This window comes from Sciurus carolinensis, chromosome X (genome assembly GCF_902686445.1).
Source record: "Sciurus carolinensis chromosome X, mSciCar1.2, whole genome shotgun sequence".
NCBI classification, from domain to species: domain Eukaryota; kingdom Metazoa; phylum Chordata; class Mammalia; order Rodentia; family Sciuridae; genus Sciurus; species Sciurus carolinensis.
In genome coordinates, this window is record NC_062232.1 from 82,674,127 (window position 1) to 82,689,260 (window position 15,134).

Consider the following 15,134-nt stretch of genomic DNA (forward strand, 5'->3'; position numbering starts at 1 on the left):
ATACATATATACACACACATATATGTATATATGTTCAATGTCTGAAACAGCAAAAAATTAAAGAACATAAATATTCACCAATAGAAAACTAGTTATGGTACATATACACAATAGAATATTGTACAGTTGAGAAAAAAGGAGATAGTTCTATATATCTGACACTGAACACTTGCTATTGCATATTAAGCAAAAAATACCTTGCGAAACATATACTATGATTCCACTTGTATTTCTTTTTCTACCTTTAAGTGTAGACAGTGGGGTTGGATGAATGGATAGAAATATTTTATCTAGGCATGGAAATATTTCTGGAAATCAATACAAATTTAACATTGTTGCTTCTGAGAAATGAATTAGCAGAGGACAACAGCTGATTATATGTTATCTTTTACTGGGTCAAGTAATAAAACAAAATACTCAGATCTGTCAACATACCAAACTAGGTAAGAAAGAAGTTCAAAGGAGATCAAAAATGAATGGTCACGAAGACTTGGGGGAACGACTTTGGGATTTCCAGAGGTGAGAGAGGAGGAAAAGAAGGGTGATTAATAAGGGTTTTAAACAGGAAAGAAATCTACTAAACACAAGGAGAGATAAATATCCAATAGAGATCATGAAGAGATAATTCTTAAATGAGAAAATCAAGTAGCCAATAGATGTCAAAAAGAAAATGTTTTATTCTTACAGGCAATAAAGCTTTTTTGTTTGCTTATCAATTCAGCAAAATTTTCCCCATAATGTCCTTTATGGCTAGTTTCTCTCCCACCCCTGATCCAGAATCACACTGAGTTGTCAAAACTTGTTGGTCTCTGCCTTAGTTTGTTCAGGCTGCTATAAGGAAGTGTCACAGACTGAGAGTTCTAACAAAACAGAAATAAAACCCAGCTCTCTGTATAAGCAGGTTCCATGTCTACAGATTCAACCAACTTCAGATATTCAGAAAAACTGCATCTGTACTGAATGTGTATAGACCTCTTTCTTGCCATAATTTCCTAAACAGTGCAATATAGTATAACAACTGAGTACATTGCATTCGGTATCATAAGTCATCAAGGGATTACTTAAAGTGCATGGGAGGATGCATACAGGGTCTATGCAAATGAATTCAGCAAAATTTTATGAAGACAATGTTCAGTTTTTTAAAAAGAAGACTTAAGAGGTACTCTCATATTTTGTTGGCAAATATAAATTAGTAAAACATTAGAAAGCAATATAATAATTTTATTTCTAAAAAACTGAACTTCACAGAACTTACCACAAACTGCAATTAATAATTAATTACATTTAACATATATCTCCTCTGCTGAAATAAGCTCCAGGAAAAAAAGTCATTGTCTAACTTCATCTCCACTACATCTTCAAGTACATGGATGAATGAATGGATAGACAGAGAGACCCACTGTAGGATCCTGGCATACTGTAGGCCATGAGTGGGCAGATTAGAGGTACTCAGTAAATTAACCCATACTTTCTGATAAGTTGCTAGCAACAGTTAAATATACTGACACTAAAGCTATTCTAATGCCTGAACAAGAAACCATGTAGATACCATGGAAATGTCACATCTCTTAAAAATTATTCCTGTTCAAGGTCTATATTTATGGGATACAATGTGATATTTAGGTCTATGTATGCATTCTTAGAAAGATTCAATTTAGCTAATTAACATACCTATCACCTCACCAACTTATTTTTTCTTGTGGTAAGAATGTCAAAAATCTATTCTTGGGCTGGGGATTACAGGTCAGTGGTAGAGCACTCACCTAGCATGCACAAGGCCCTGGGTTCCAACCCCACAACCACAAAAAGAAAAAAAATCAGTGCAGGCTATATAGCCCATCTCGTAGAGTGCCTGCCTCTCATGCTAGAGGCCCAGGTTCGAGTCCCCAGCACTCTGGGTTTGTGGAAATTACAAACAAATGAAACCAAGAAAAAAAATCTATTCTTTTAGCAATTTTAAATATATTCTACATTATTATTAAACATGTTCACCACGTATTGCTATAGGTTACTAAAATGTATTCCTGCAGTCTAACTGAAACTCTGTACCCTTTGATCAACATCTCTTGACCCAGAAATTCTCCTACTAGAAGTCAACCCTCAGAAATACTTGTGTGTGTGTATCCTTGCATTATGCAAGGATATTCATTGCAGTCCTGTGGTTTGGACTAGGGTCATAGGCAGAGGAGGTGGGGACACATGGCAGAATACATCATGTAGTCTGAAGATCAGATTGTCAGGACTTCCTCATGAATTAAATGTGGCAGTGGTGTAAGAAAAAGAAAGGAATGAAGGGTGACCCTATGTTCTTGGTTTAAGCAACTAAGTGGATGATGGTGCCATTTTACTGACATAAGGGAGATGAAGGAAGGGGTTGAGAATGTGAGTGCAATGAGGAGTTGTTTCAGCTATGTTATATTTGAGATATTATCAAACAGACAAGTAAAGATGTCAAATAGGTTAGTGAATGAAGCTGATGCTTAGAAGAAAGGCCAGGTCAGAGACAAAAATTTGGGAGTGGTAAGTGTCTTGATAGATACTATTTAAAGTTTTGGGGTTAAATGAGAGCCTGTAGGATTGAGAAAACTCCACTGACTGAGTTCTAGGTAACTCCAAATGTTTGAAGTTTATGGAGATAAATTTAAAAGAGACTGAGCAGTTTCTTGTATAAACTTGAATTTTAAAGAAATTGGTACATATTAAATGGTAAGAATCACATATTTATCACCTTTTCCAGAGTTCAATTCCTTCTAAGTCTGTTTTTAATTCCTTCCAAGTCTGGCCTTTTCCTGAACCTTTCAAAACACATTTAAACAAAATAGCACTCTTTTTTTTGTTGTTTTATGTCACACAATGGTTTTCCCAGAGTTGCATAGTCCTCCTAGTATAGAACTTAGTATAGAACTAGTTCAAGTACTACACAAGTCACACTCAGCTATTGATTTACCATAAAGGTTATAATTCAGTTACTACCTCACACCTCAAAGGCTAAGGGTGACTTGAGGGCAGAAGCCTAATTTATGGCATCTTTTATTCTTTTGAGCTGTTCACTTCCCTGTTGCATAGGGAACCTCTTCCTGACCTTGCCAAATGCCCAAAAGGCCTCAGGACATCTGACAATCCATACCCCCTCTTCCCAATGCAGCCCCCATTCCTACCACCAAGAAGCACAGCATCTTTGCAATTTTACTTTTAAACTTTAGAAGTTTCCATCCAAAGACCTATACTTCAAAGAAAAAGAGGAAGCACTTCCAACTAGGTCAAAGTTGTTATTAGGAATGTAATCTCAAAGGAAAACTCAGTAGAAGGAAAGCTGTGAGAGAGCTGTGCCTGGGGCAACCTTATACCTGTAGGATGACAAACTGGGCAGACTTAGTTTCAGGCCCAGGAGCATACAAAGAGTGCCAATTCCTAGAATGGGAATGTCATTCATTAATTCATTTAACAAATATCTGTATGCACCAATGATATTCCACACACTGTTTTGGGTCCTGGGGTCCACCAGTGAATACTACAGACAGCAACACTATTCACTTGAACTTTATGTTATAGAGGGGGAGGAAACAAGTAATAAGCAATAACAAGGTAGGAAAGGGGTATAAAGAATGTTCAGGAACAGGTTGCAAGTTTAAATACAATGGTCAAGGAATGCCTTGCTATGAAGGCAACACTTCAGTACAAACTCCTAACTGTGGGGATTTTAAGTGCCTCAGGATGGTGTTTCAGTCCCACCATCACCACACCTCAACCCCCTTGAAGGCATGGTATCCCCAGTTCCTAGCACAAGTTAATCTTTTGTGCTTAAGACAAAGAGAGTTCCAACATCCAGCCAGACCTTGCCCTTAAAGAGGTTATGACCTTCCAGGCGAAAAACAACCAAGAGTGGTGTTAAGGGCTTTATTGAGATGTAAATAAATTGCTTTAAACAGAATAACTAGTAATTCTGCTTGTGGGAAGGAAGTGTGGGTTCAGTAAGTTTGTCACTAAGGAAGTGACTTTAGAGTTAAATCTTGAGATGAACAAGAATTAATGACAAGGGATGGGGGATATGGGTGATAAATTAACTTTTCAGGAAGAAAAAAACAGGAGAACAGTTTGCTGAAATTCCCAAAGCTGGAGTTGGGGAAGACATCTTCCTCCCGAATATCATGGTGTAAGGTACTCTATTCATCCCACAAAAAAACAAGCACACCATCACCCTCATGCTGTATGACCTGGATGATGGGAAATTCTTATCACCTGCCACACCATCATTTCTCCCCTAGCCATCAGGAGACAATGAAGTTAAGTCAGATGTGCATCCCTAGAATCCTGGGTCACATTCTTATAACTTCAGGACAATTAACACAGAGTTAAAAACCCAAGTTTCGTTCATCCAGGTATGCTAGAGTGTGTTCTTATAGTGACAATATAGCAAGTAGTCTTACATGGGAAATGAAGTGAGTAAGACATTAGAGTAGTAAGTAGTCCAAAGCCCCCACAGTGCACCTATGATGAAACCAAAGGCCAAAACATGTTTGAGCTTCAAAGGGAAGTTTTTAATTACTTAGTCCTCATCCATGAGCTACTGGCGTTCCTAACATCTAAGACAGTAGTGGTAGTGTGACAGGATAAGGAACACAAGCTCTGCTCCCCATCAGAGTGTGATCTGAGGCAAGGCACTTAATCTCTGAGTCTCCATCATATCCTGGCTATACCTATAACCTACTGCATTGAGTTATCTTGAGAATTGTAGGAGATAATTATGTAAAGAACTTATTACCATACCTAACATAATGAATTCTAACAACCATTATTAGTAGCAGCCTTTAAGGGGAAATGCTCAGAATACCAACCAGAATGCTACATACACTCATTGATAAATTACACTAGAACAGGCCTCCAAGCGCCATGTGCCTGCTTTAACCTAGAGTGAAGCATCTGAAATTGTGTTACCAGAAATATTCATCCCCTTCCCGAGAAGAGTCTCAAAAGTCAAGTTGGTGGGCTTTTTCTAGTAGGATTTCTGGAAGGTGCTTTTACACACACACACACACACACACACACACACACACACACACGTGGGCAAGGGGGTGGGAGAGAGAGAAAGAACCAGAAATTTTTATCAGGGACACAACTCTGCAATAGACATAGTTATCGCGGGTAAACATTTTAGGTCATTATTCCCTTACAAGTAGCGGATTTATGAGTGGTGGGGGTGGGGAACTGAAAGAGCAGAAAAGAAGCCAGTTAAAAATAGGAGGTCCAGGAAGTACTGAAGACTAATTTCTGCCACAGACGTACAGAGTCTAGGGTCAACCGGCCAGAAGCAATATCAGGAACGCTAAATCATCTGGTACTAAAGAAGCAGAGTACTAGGGGAAGAAATGGTTAGTAAGGAGCCGATCATTTTTTCAAGCCACCAAAATTCTAACTGAATTTCCCCACTAAAACCCTATCTTATTCAACGTTAAGGGCAGGAGAAATACTTTCTACCTCTTTACAAACCATCACAGGTGATAGAATTGTTCTATGTCCCTAGTGTAGGCTCTGGAGGTGCTCTCCCAGGAGCAAATCACCACAGCCTGCTTGACGAGCTGCAAGATAAAGCAGTTCAGCTCCAGAGAGCAGAGCGGGACCCCATCCCCAAGCGCAGAGGGCTCACTGAGGCAGAACCAACCGGCCTCCAGCTTTTATCTGTGGCTGACCAGTCGAGGCCAGGGAAACCAACGCCTCGAGGTCTGAGTACAGACAGGGCAGGGCACAGACCCAGTGCGACTCGGGAGCGCTGCGAGAGAAACCAAAGAAAAGGTGACTGCACGTCTCCAAGCATAGATCCCGCTAGGAACTCGGCCCCACCCCCGCCCCCAGAGCCAAATCTCTGGAGGGGCCCCGGCTGGCGGGAAAAGACCGAGGACACCGCGCCAGGGATGACAGGGATGAGGCAGCACCCAGAGCGATAAGGTCCGCGTTGGCTCCGCGTGGGCGAAGGAACCGGACTGAAGAAGTTCAAGAGAAAAAAAAAAAAGTGGCAGGGAGGGACCGCCCCAAGCAGACGGGACTCAAAGCGTTGGGGGTGCGGTCCAAAGAGACCTATAGGACGGAGGGTACAGACGGTCAGCTAAGGAGGAGGAAAGACCGAAGGGGGCTAGAGAAGGACTTAGGTCCCTGATATGGGGGTGGGGGAGCTTTAGCAGCGAAAAGGGGCTGGGGGCCCAGAAAGAGTCGTGGACGGAGGGCGAGGGGGCGGCCACTGGCTGCGGACCTAACCTGTCACCTGCAGTAAGTGTCACGAGAGGGCTAGTCGTCCCAGTGTCGGATTCTAGGGAGGGTCTCCGGCTCCGGGGAGACCGCAACCCTGCGCCGGGCGGCTGTCCCAACTCACCCTCCCAGGAGGCGGAAAAAGCTGCAACTTTCCCTGGAGCGGGGAGGAGCTGGACTCTTAAAGGGGCCGCATAACGCTCCGGGCTCCTTAGCCGGGGACCCACTCGGCCTGAAGGTGAGCCAAAGCCCTAAGACACTGGAGGAATGTCTTCCACGGGTAGGAAAAGGAGCTCAGGGACTGAGTCTAAAGCTAGACGTACTTCCTCCTCCGTTTACTTTCCATCTGTGGTCACTCTTAAATAGTAATATCACCTAACTCTCTTCTGTTCTGCTGAGCCCAAAGTTGTCAAATTGTCCTGTATTTCTAAGAAAATAAAAGGTTCTAAACTATACAATCTGGGAAAATAAAATATGTGGCATTCTGATTCTTCGACTTTCAGCTTTTTATGATAAATATAAGTGCCCATCTAAAATAGAAACGTTTTGGGCAAAGGACATAGACTACATTCACATATTCGCACTCTAGGACACAACTGGTTGCAATATTCAACTCACTAGTAATAAAAGAAGAGCAAATTAGAATAATGAGATTATTTGACAAACAATTTCTTGGGTTTTTAAAATAACATTTAATAATGACAAAGTGACAACCAAACAAATTCTCTCAAAATTGCTGCATGTTGTATTTTGTATGTTTGTAATTGGGTATGTTGGTTTAAAAACCCTTTTAGAAAGCACGTGAGAACCATCAATCAATAGACTTTAAAATGTTTATATCTGCCCAATAATTACAGATCTTCTCCTTCTTCTCTGTTCCCTCCTTTCTTCACATCAGTCATTACACATACTCAAGTCTCTCTCTTCTCCCATCCCCAATTAAATCTGTTCAAGCCTCTATCCCTACCTATGTATGAGGCTCCTCTTCCAGTTCCCCTTTATGGGCGAATTTATTGAAAACATATTTACATGTGTGTTTGCAACTTTCATTCCCTTACTTTTCATTCATTTTTCAGCCCTCAACAGTCTGACTTCTTCCCCCACTGAAACTGCACTTAACCAGATATCCAACCAAAGACCTCTGTATTAACAAATCCCTCAATAAATAAATAAATAAACAGGGCATTATCAGCCCTTGTCTTTCTAGACCTGTCCCCTGCATTTAACAGTATTAAGCATTTCATCCTCCTTGAAACTATTCCTGGAGCATCTATGACAACATTCTCTTCTTCTTTTCCTCCTGCTACTTTGCCCTCTCTTCAGTCTCATTTACAGGTTCCTCCCCTGCTATCTGACCTCTGAAAGTCAAACATTCTCAGGGTGAGAAAAAATATAGTCTCTCCCTAAATGATACTCTTCAATCACATGGCTTTAATTATCATCTATATGACCCAAACTGCAATTTTCTAATTATACCCAGACAGCTTCTATTTTCTTGACATCTCCATAGGGATGTCCTGTAGTTACCTCACACTCAACACATCCAAGGCTGAATCCACCATCAATTCACTTAAATTTGCTATTCCTCCAGTGTTTCCTATCTCATTAAAAGACAACATGCCACTCAAGGCACAAACCTGGCACCTAGCATAATATCTGGCACATAGCAGGCCCTCAATAACAATAATATAACAAATGAATATATGTGTCCCCAGGAAAAAGAGATGCACACAAATTTTTGCTCAACTACATTAATCCTAATATTACATGGAATAATAAAACACTAGGGGAAAAAACCATGATTCAATGGTTGAGTAAATTATAGAATAGTCATAAAATGGAACATTATATAGACAGACTGATATTTCCATGTAATTTATTATGCCAGGGAGACGTTTATGTTATAATATTAGTTGAAAGTAGGATACAACATTTAATATAAAATATGATCCCAACAATTAAAGGAAATGGGATATACATGGAAAAAAGATTAGAAGGAAATATGCAAAATACTAACAGTGAATATCTGTAAGTGATAAAACTAAGTGAATTTTTTGTTTTCCTCCTAATTTTCTGTGTTTTTCAATTTTCTTATAATGAGCATTATGGCTTTGATAATTTAAAAGTCTTTTTTGAAAAATCTTTAAAAGGCAAAAATCATTTTAATTCTTGCAGACTAAACAATAAAAATCCAGTCCCAAGCTCTGAAGCCTGGTAAACTGTTTTCTTTCATACCTTAGCCTCTCGGTACCTTGCCCCCACCCCAAAGTGTGAAAAAAAAAGGAAATCCTTTTGTTTTGTAACTTTGCCAACTCAGCCCTTGAGTGGGGTGTTCTGCTCAGCCTTGGTCTTTATATGTGGTCCACTCCCCAAACATGAACTGTGGCAACTCCTTTGCAAGTGGTGCTTGACAGGAGCTGGAAACATCTTCAGCTAGAAGTAACATCAGAAAACATTTAGCCCAACCCCCTTATTCCTCAGCAAGATTTTGTTTTTACTTCTTTCTATGTGTGCAGTTTCTCACTCTCCAAGGTCCACTTCACTGAAGAGGATGTGAGAATCTGACTCCCCTAAGTGGATTTCACTGACCCACTTGCAAATATACAGAGTGTGTCAAACACCAACAATAAACCAAAACAAAGTTAGAAAAGTTAGCACATATTCTGTGCTTTGCAAACCACTGTCTGTTTTTATTTGATCCTACTTGTCTGCCACAAGAATTCTGTGCTCAAATTTTCATATTAAATATTGTGAGAGGTCCAAAGCAAACAAGTCCAGGCACTATCCTGTGCAAAAATGTAAACAGGAACTTATGGATTATGATCCTACATACAGTATGTAATCTCCTGTCTGTAGTGAATGATTGGATTCAATGAGTTGTTCGATTTTGCCACGTTGAGAGTGTTCCGGCTACTGCAAACTTGAAAATATGGAGATTTTCTTCAGCTCCCAGAGACAGAATACTCAATATTTAGCAATTTCTTTTTTTAAAAAAAAACTCTTAGAAGTTTCAAAAATACATAAACATATGGGGAATAATATACCAAAGATATGCCCACTACTAAGCTAAAGAAATAAAGTATTACTAATACAATTAAATTCCCTTACGTTCTTCTCCATTGTAAGTATTTCACTATCTCAGATTTACTCTTGATCATTTCTGTGTATCTACATACATTTACTACATATGTATCTATCTCTAAACAATATTTAATACTTTACATAAATAGTATTACTCTGTATGTTCCTTCTGCAATTTGCTTTCTCAATTTTATGCTTATGTGGTTTTTGCTTGTTGATAGATGTAGCATAGTTCATTCATTTTCATTGCTATGGAGCATTCCAGGGCACAAATATATTGCAATTTATAGTCTCCTATTTATCAGATACTTTTTTTAAGTTTCTTTTTTATACCTTTATTTTATTTATTTTCATGTGGTGCTGAGGATCAAACCCAGTGTGTCACAAGTACTTTTTAATTGCCAAAGTTTTAATTCTGGTTTCCAGGACACTCCCTCTTCATCTCATATTGAGTAATAGTTTACTTTTGTAAATAGAGTGAGAGAGAAGAAAGAAAAAAAAAAAGAAAAAAACAGTCTTCCTGACAAAGTAAATTTAGTGCACTAGTTGTCTATAGGGAGTCAGTGAATACAGGGTATAAAAATTAGGTCAGTCAAGATGAGGAATTATCAACTTGTACACTTTTAACATTTTGGACAGGAAACTTCTTTGTTGTAGGGTATAGTGAGCCATCCTGTGCATTGTAGGATATTGAGCAGAATCTCTTACATCCATTCATTAAATGCTAATAGCATTGTTCCATTTGTGACCACCAAAAATATCTCCACATACTGCCAAATGTCCCCAGTTGAGAATATCAACATATACTGATATGCTCCATATGCAAAGCACTTTAGTAGGTGCTAAGAGAAAATAGAAGAAGAACAAATGCTGAAAACAGTCCATTCATTCAGAGATATGTATCAATCACTATGTGCAAAGTATACTGTGCTAGGCACTGGGATTTGGACGATCCTTTCCTCAGGAAGTTCAGTTTATTTATTGGTGTGGGGAAAGGCAGGCAAATTATAAACATAAAATTATAACAGAATACAGAAAATGGGAAGCTGAGGAGGTACCTAGGTTATGTGGGAATGCCTAGGAAAACCATTTGCACCAACCTGGTGGGAAAGTAGTCAGTGAAGAGTCCCTAGAAGAAGTAATAGCTTCTCTGAATCTTAAAGAATGAATAGGAATTAGTTAGACCAAAAAGATAGAAAGGCATTCCAGGCAGAAAAATAGCAAAAGTCAAAGCAAAAAGGCTAAACACTGGATATGTGCAAAGGAAATACAAAGAAGGTGGTATTGCTAGAATATAAGGGGAAAATGATAATAAATGAAGCTAAAAATTGTATATTAGATTTTTAGGCCTGTCATAACAAAGTACCATAAACTGAGTGATTTGACAACAAAAACTTTTTCTCACAACTCTGGAAGCTAGAAGTCTGAGATCAAGATGTCTGTAGGGTTAGTTCCTCCTGAAGGATGTGAGGAAAAATGTGTTCCATGCCTCTCTATTAGTTTCTGGTGGTTTTCTGGCAATCTCTGGTATTTTTTTAGATTGTAGAAACATCAACCTGATCTCTGCCTTCACTTTTATATTGTGTTCTCCTTGTATGTATGTTTCTATGTACAAGTTTCACATTTTTATAAAGGGTAAATAATATTGGAAATAATGAGCTTTTCTTAATTATATTTGCAATGACTTTGTTTCCAAATTAGGACATTTTTAAAAAAAAATTTAGTTGTAAATGAACATTTATTTATTTATTTATTTATATGTGGTGTTGAAAATCGAACCCAGTGCCTCACATATACTAGGCAAGCGCTCTACCACTGAGCTACGACCCCAGCCCAGGACATATTTTGAGGTACTATGGATTAGGACTTGAATGAATGAATTTGGAGACACACTACTTAACTCATTACAGATGGGCAGAGGCTAGAATTTCAGAGATGTTGTGAGTCATGTTAAGAATTTGGGCCAAGCATGGTGGTGGATACCTGTAGTACCAGTGGTTCAGGAGACTGAATCAGGAGGATTACAAGTTCAAAGCCAGCCTCAGTAACTTAGTGAGACCCTGTCTCAAAATAAAAAAATAAATAGGGCTGGGATGTAGCTCAGTAGTTAAATGCCTCTGGGTTCAATCCCTGTTACCAAAATAATAATAATAATAATAACTTGGGATTTATCCAGTAGCTAATTATAGTCTTTCATAAAGCCCTGAATTTCCCTATTCTGCCCTTTTTTGTTACATCACTCAAATCAGTTTTCAACCTTTTTATGGCTAAATATTATTCCAATATAGGATATACCACATTTTGTTTATATAATCATAAATTGGTAGACATTTAGGTTGTTCCTAAATCTTGGCTATTACAAGCCAAAGCAATCCTGAGCCAGAAAAATGATGCTGTAGACATCACAGTGATTGACCTCGAATGATACTACAGAGCTATAGAAACAAAAACAGCAGGGTACTGACATTAAAACAGACATGAAGAACAATGAAACGGAAGGCACAAAGACAAACCCATATAGATATGATCATCTGATACTAGACAAAGATGCCAAAAACACGCTGGAGAAAAGATAGCCTTTTTGACAAATGGTGCTGGGAAAACTAGATATCCATCTGTAGAAGAATGAAACTAGATCCCAGTCTTTCACCCTGTACAAAAGTCAACTCAAAGTATATCAAAAAGTTAGAAATTAGATCAGAAACTTTGCAACTATTAGAAGAAATCAGTAGCAATATTCCAACACATTGGTGCAGGCACCGACTTCCTTAACAAGACCCCTAAAAGCTCGAGAAATAAAACCAAGAATCAATAAGTGGGACAGCACTAAATTTAAAAGCTTCTGCACACCAAAGTAAACAATTAAAATCATGAAAAGAGAGACTATATAATGAGAGAGGATCTTTGCCAGTATATATCCAGAACCTATAGAGAGAACTTTAAAAACTTAACATGAAAAAACACAAATAACCCAATCAATAAATGGGCAAAAGAACTAAACAAACACATCTCAACAAAAGAAGTACAAACAAATATATGAAAAACAATCAATATCCCTAGCAAACAGGGAAATGCAAATCAAAACTACATTGAGATTTCATCTCATTGCAGTTAGAATGGCAATCATCAAGAATACATACAATAGGGGCTGGGGAGATAGCTCAGTTGGTTAAAAAAAAAAAAGAATACATACAATAGGCTGTAGCAACCCCAGTTGGTACCCTTAGGACACTTTTTGTGCTTTGACTAATGTGCTTTGACTCCCGGGGTCTTTGCTAGCCCATTTGTGGTGGATGGCTTGCTCCATATGCCTTGCAAGTGATGGTGCCATGGGTCTGACTACCCATTCCAGTGTTGAATAGATTACAGCAGTTACCATTGCTGCTGCGACAGCTGAGGTTGGTTACCTACCTTACAGAAGATTCTGTGCTAAAGATCATTGCAATAAAGCAATGGTGAACCTTCACATCCAGAAAGACAACCCCAAGATAGTACGCGCTTTTGATAAGAGAATCTGAGAGATAAAGCTGTCTTCTGCCATTGCTGGAGGTCCAAAAAGTTCCCATTCTGTGATGGTTCTCACACAAAACATAACGAAGAGACTGGAGACAATGTGGGGCTTCTGATTGTCAAGGAAAAAGGAATTAAATGAACAGTTTTGATGCTGCAGATCAACTTGTCATGATGTTACCTGATTGTTTAATTATATTGACTACCACTTCTGTCTAATTCACCTCCCCTGGGTTCTAGATGTGGTATATTGCAATCTTCAGCTTTCACATTCATGGCATTTGCCTTACTTGTTGAAACATCATGGTGCACATTTATTTAAACAAAAAAAAAGGAAAAAGGAAAACCAACCTATGGCTGTGGGTTATTTTGGTCTTGTAAGGATTCATTTCTTTAAATTTGAAATAATGGTATTAGACTATAGTTGTATCTTCAGGTTAATGTATTAAGTTATTCTCAAAATCATGTATCTGCAGATTGTACTTGTGAGTTTCAAAGAAATTTTATCACCTTTTTATATTGCTTAGTTAACCTAAAAAGTAAACAGGGTGTGATTAAGCTACATTAATTTCTTAGTATAATCTAAGAAAAACCTGTTATAACCTTGATTTTCTTCTTGACAGTGGTAATAACTCTAAAAAAATATAGCTTCTGTGTTTTCAAAGTTTTCAATCAAAATGAACTATGATGCCACTCTACTTAATTATAAGTTGGTCAGGTCAGTAATAAAAGGGCAGCAACTTCAAAAAAAAGAATACATACAATAATAAATGATGGTGAGAATGTGTGGGTGGGGGGAAGGTATGCTTATACATTGCTGGTGGGACTGCAAATTAGTACATCACATTGGACAGCACTATAGAGATTCCTCAAAAGACTAGGGAAAGAATTACCATATGACCCAGGTATCACACTCTTCCATATTTATCCAAAAGAACTAAAATCAGCATATTTTAGTAATACAGGCATATTAATGTTTATAGCAGCACAATTTATAATATTCAAGTTATTGAACCAACCCAGATGCCCATCAACAGATGAATGGATAAAGAAAATGCTATATATGCACAGTGGAGTTTTGCTCATTCATAAAGAAGAATGAAATTATGGCATTTGCTGGTAAATGGATGGAACAGAATATCATGCTAAGTAAAAGAAGCCAGACTCAGAAAGTCAATGGTTGAATGTTTTCTGTTGTATGTGGAAGCTAGAGTGAAATAAGGGAGGGAACTGAAGGGATACACCATGAAAACAGAAGAGAGATCAGTGAAGTAGAGGAAGGGGATTGAAGGGGAGGGAGGAGGGACAGGAAAAGGGAGGAATGGTAGAATGAAATTAACCAACTTATGCTATGAACATAAATGAATATATCATTGTGATTTTCACTGTTAGGTGTATCTATAAAGCATCAATTTTTTTAAAAAAATCTATAAATGGATAGAAGAAAGACCAGTAGAATAGAGGAAGAGGAATAGGGGGAGGGATGAAAGAAGGAAAAGAGGAAGTACTTGGAACTGAAGTGGAGCAAATTATATTCTATGCATGCATGATTATGTCAAAATGAACCCCAATAGTAGTATAATAATGTCCTAATAAAAATATTAAAAAGAAAATGGCTATTGCAAATAATATTCCCATAATCATTCATGTATGAAGTTTTTATGAACACTTGTTTTCAAAACACTTGTGAATGTACCCAGTAATAGAATTGCATGGTAAATTTATGTTTAACTTTCTGAAGAATCATCATACTGATTTCCAAAGTGATTACCCCATTTTCTATTCTCAGTAATAACAGATGAGGGTTCCAACTTCTCTATACACTATTTATTTATTTATTTATTTATTTTTGTTACTGGGGATTAAACCTAAGGGTGCATTACTACTGAGCTACATTGCCAGTCCATTTTTTTGTTGAGACAGTGTCTCACTAGTTGTATAAAACTTCACTAAGTTGCTAAGGCTGGCCTCAAACTTGCAATCCTCCTGTCTTGGCTTCCCTTGTGGTTGGGATGATAGTCATGCACCGTCGCACCTAGCTTCTACATACCTTTTATTTTCAGTCTTTTTTACTACAGACATTTTAATCAGTAGGGAGTGGTATCTCATTGTGGTTTTGATTTGCACTTTCCTAATAACTAATAATGATGATCATCTTTTCATGTGGTTAATAACTTTTAGTACATAGTCTTTGAAGAAATATCTATTCAGATCCTTTGTCTATTTTTTATTGTTGTCTTTTTTATTATTGAGTTATAAGAGTTTCTTAACATTTTCCTTATACTTTTGAAACAGGTAGGAGG

The 15,134-nt window shown here is 38.0% G+C and overlaps 1 protein-coding gene and 1 pseudogene across 3 annotated transcripts in view; one reads left to right on the plus strand and one right to left on the minus strand.

Annotated features, from left to right (window-relative positions):
• The window catches only part of Sytl4 (synaptotagmin like 4), a 60,665-nt gene extending 54,301 nt beyond the window's left edge, over window positions 1–6,364 (minus strand). For 2 of the 3 annotated variants that reach the window (XM_047535662.1, XM_047535659.1), the window contains exon 1: window positions 6,250–6,364. The gene's annotated coding sequence lies outside the window, so the exon portion shown is untranslated. The remainder of the gene's footprint in view (window positions 1–6,249) is intronic. The other variant, XM_047535660.1, reaches the window with a different exon arrangement.
• A 6,286-nt stretch (window positions 6,365–12,650) lies between these two features.
• Window positions 12,651–12,973, plus strand: LOC124971561 (CDGSH iron-sulfur domain-containing protein 1-like; annotated as a pseudogene).
• Window positions 12,974–15,134: the final 2,161 nt, after the last annotated feature.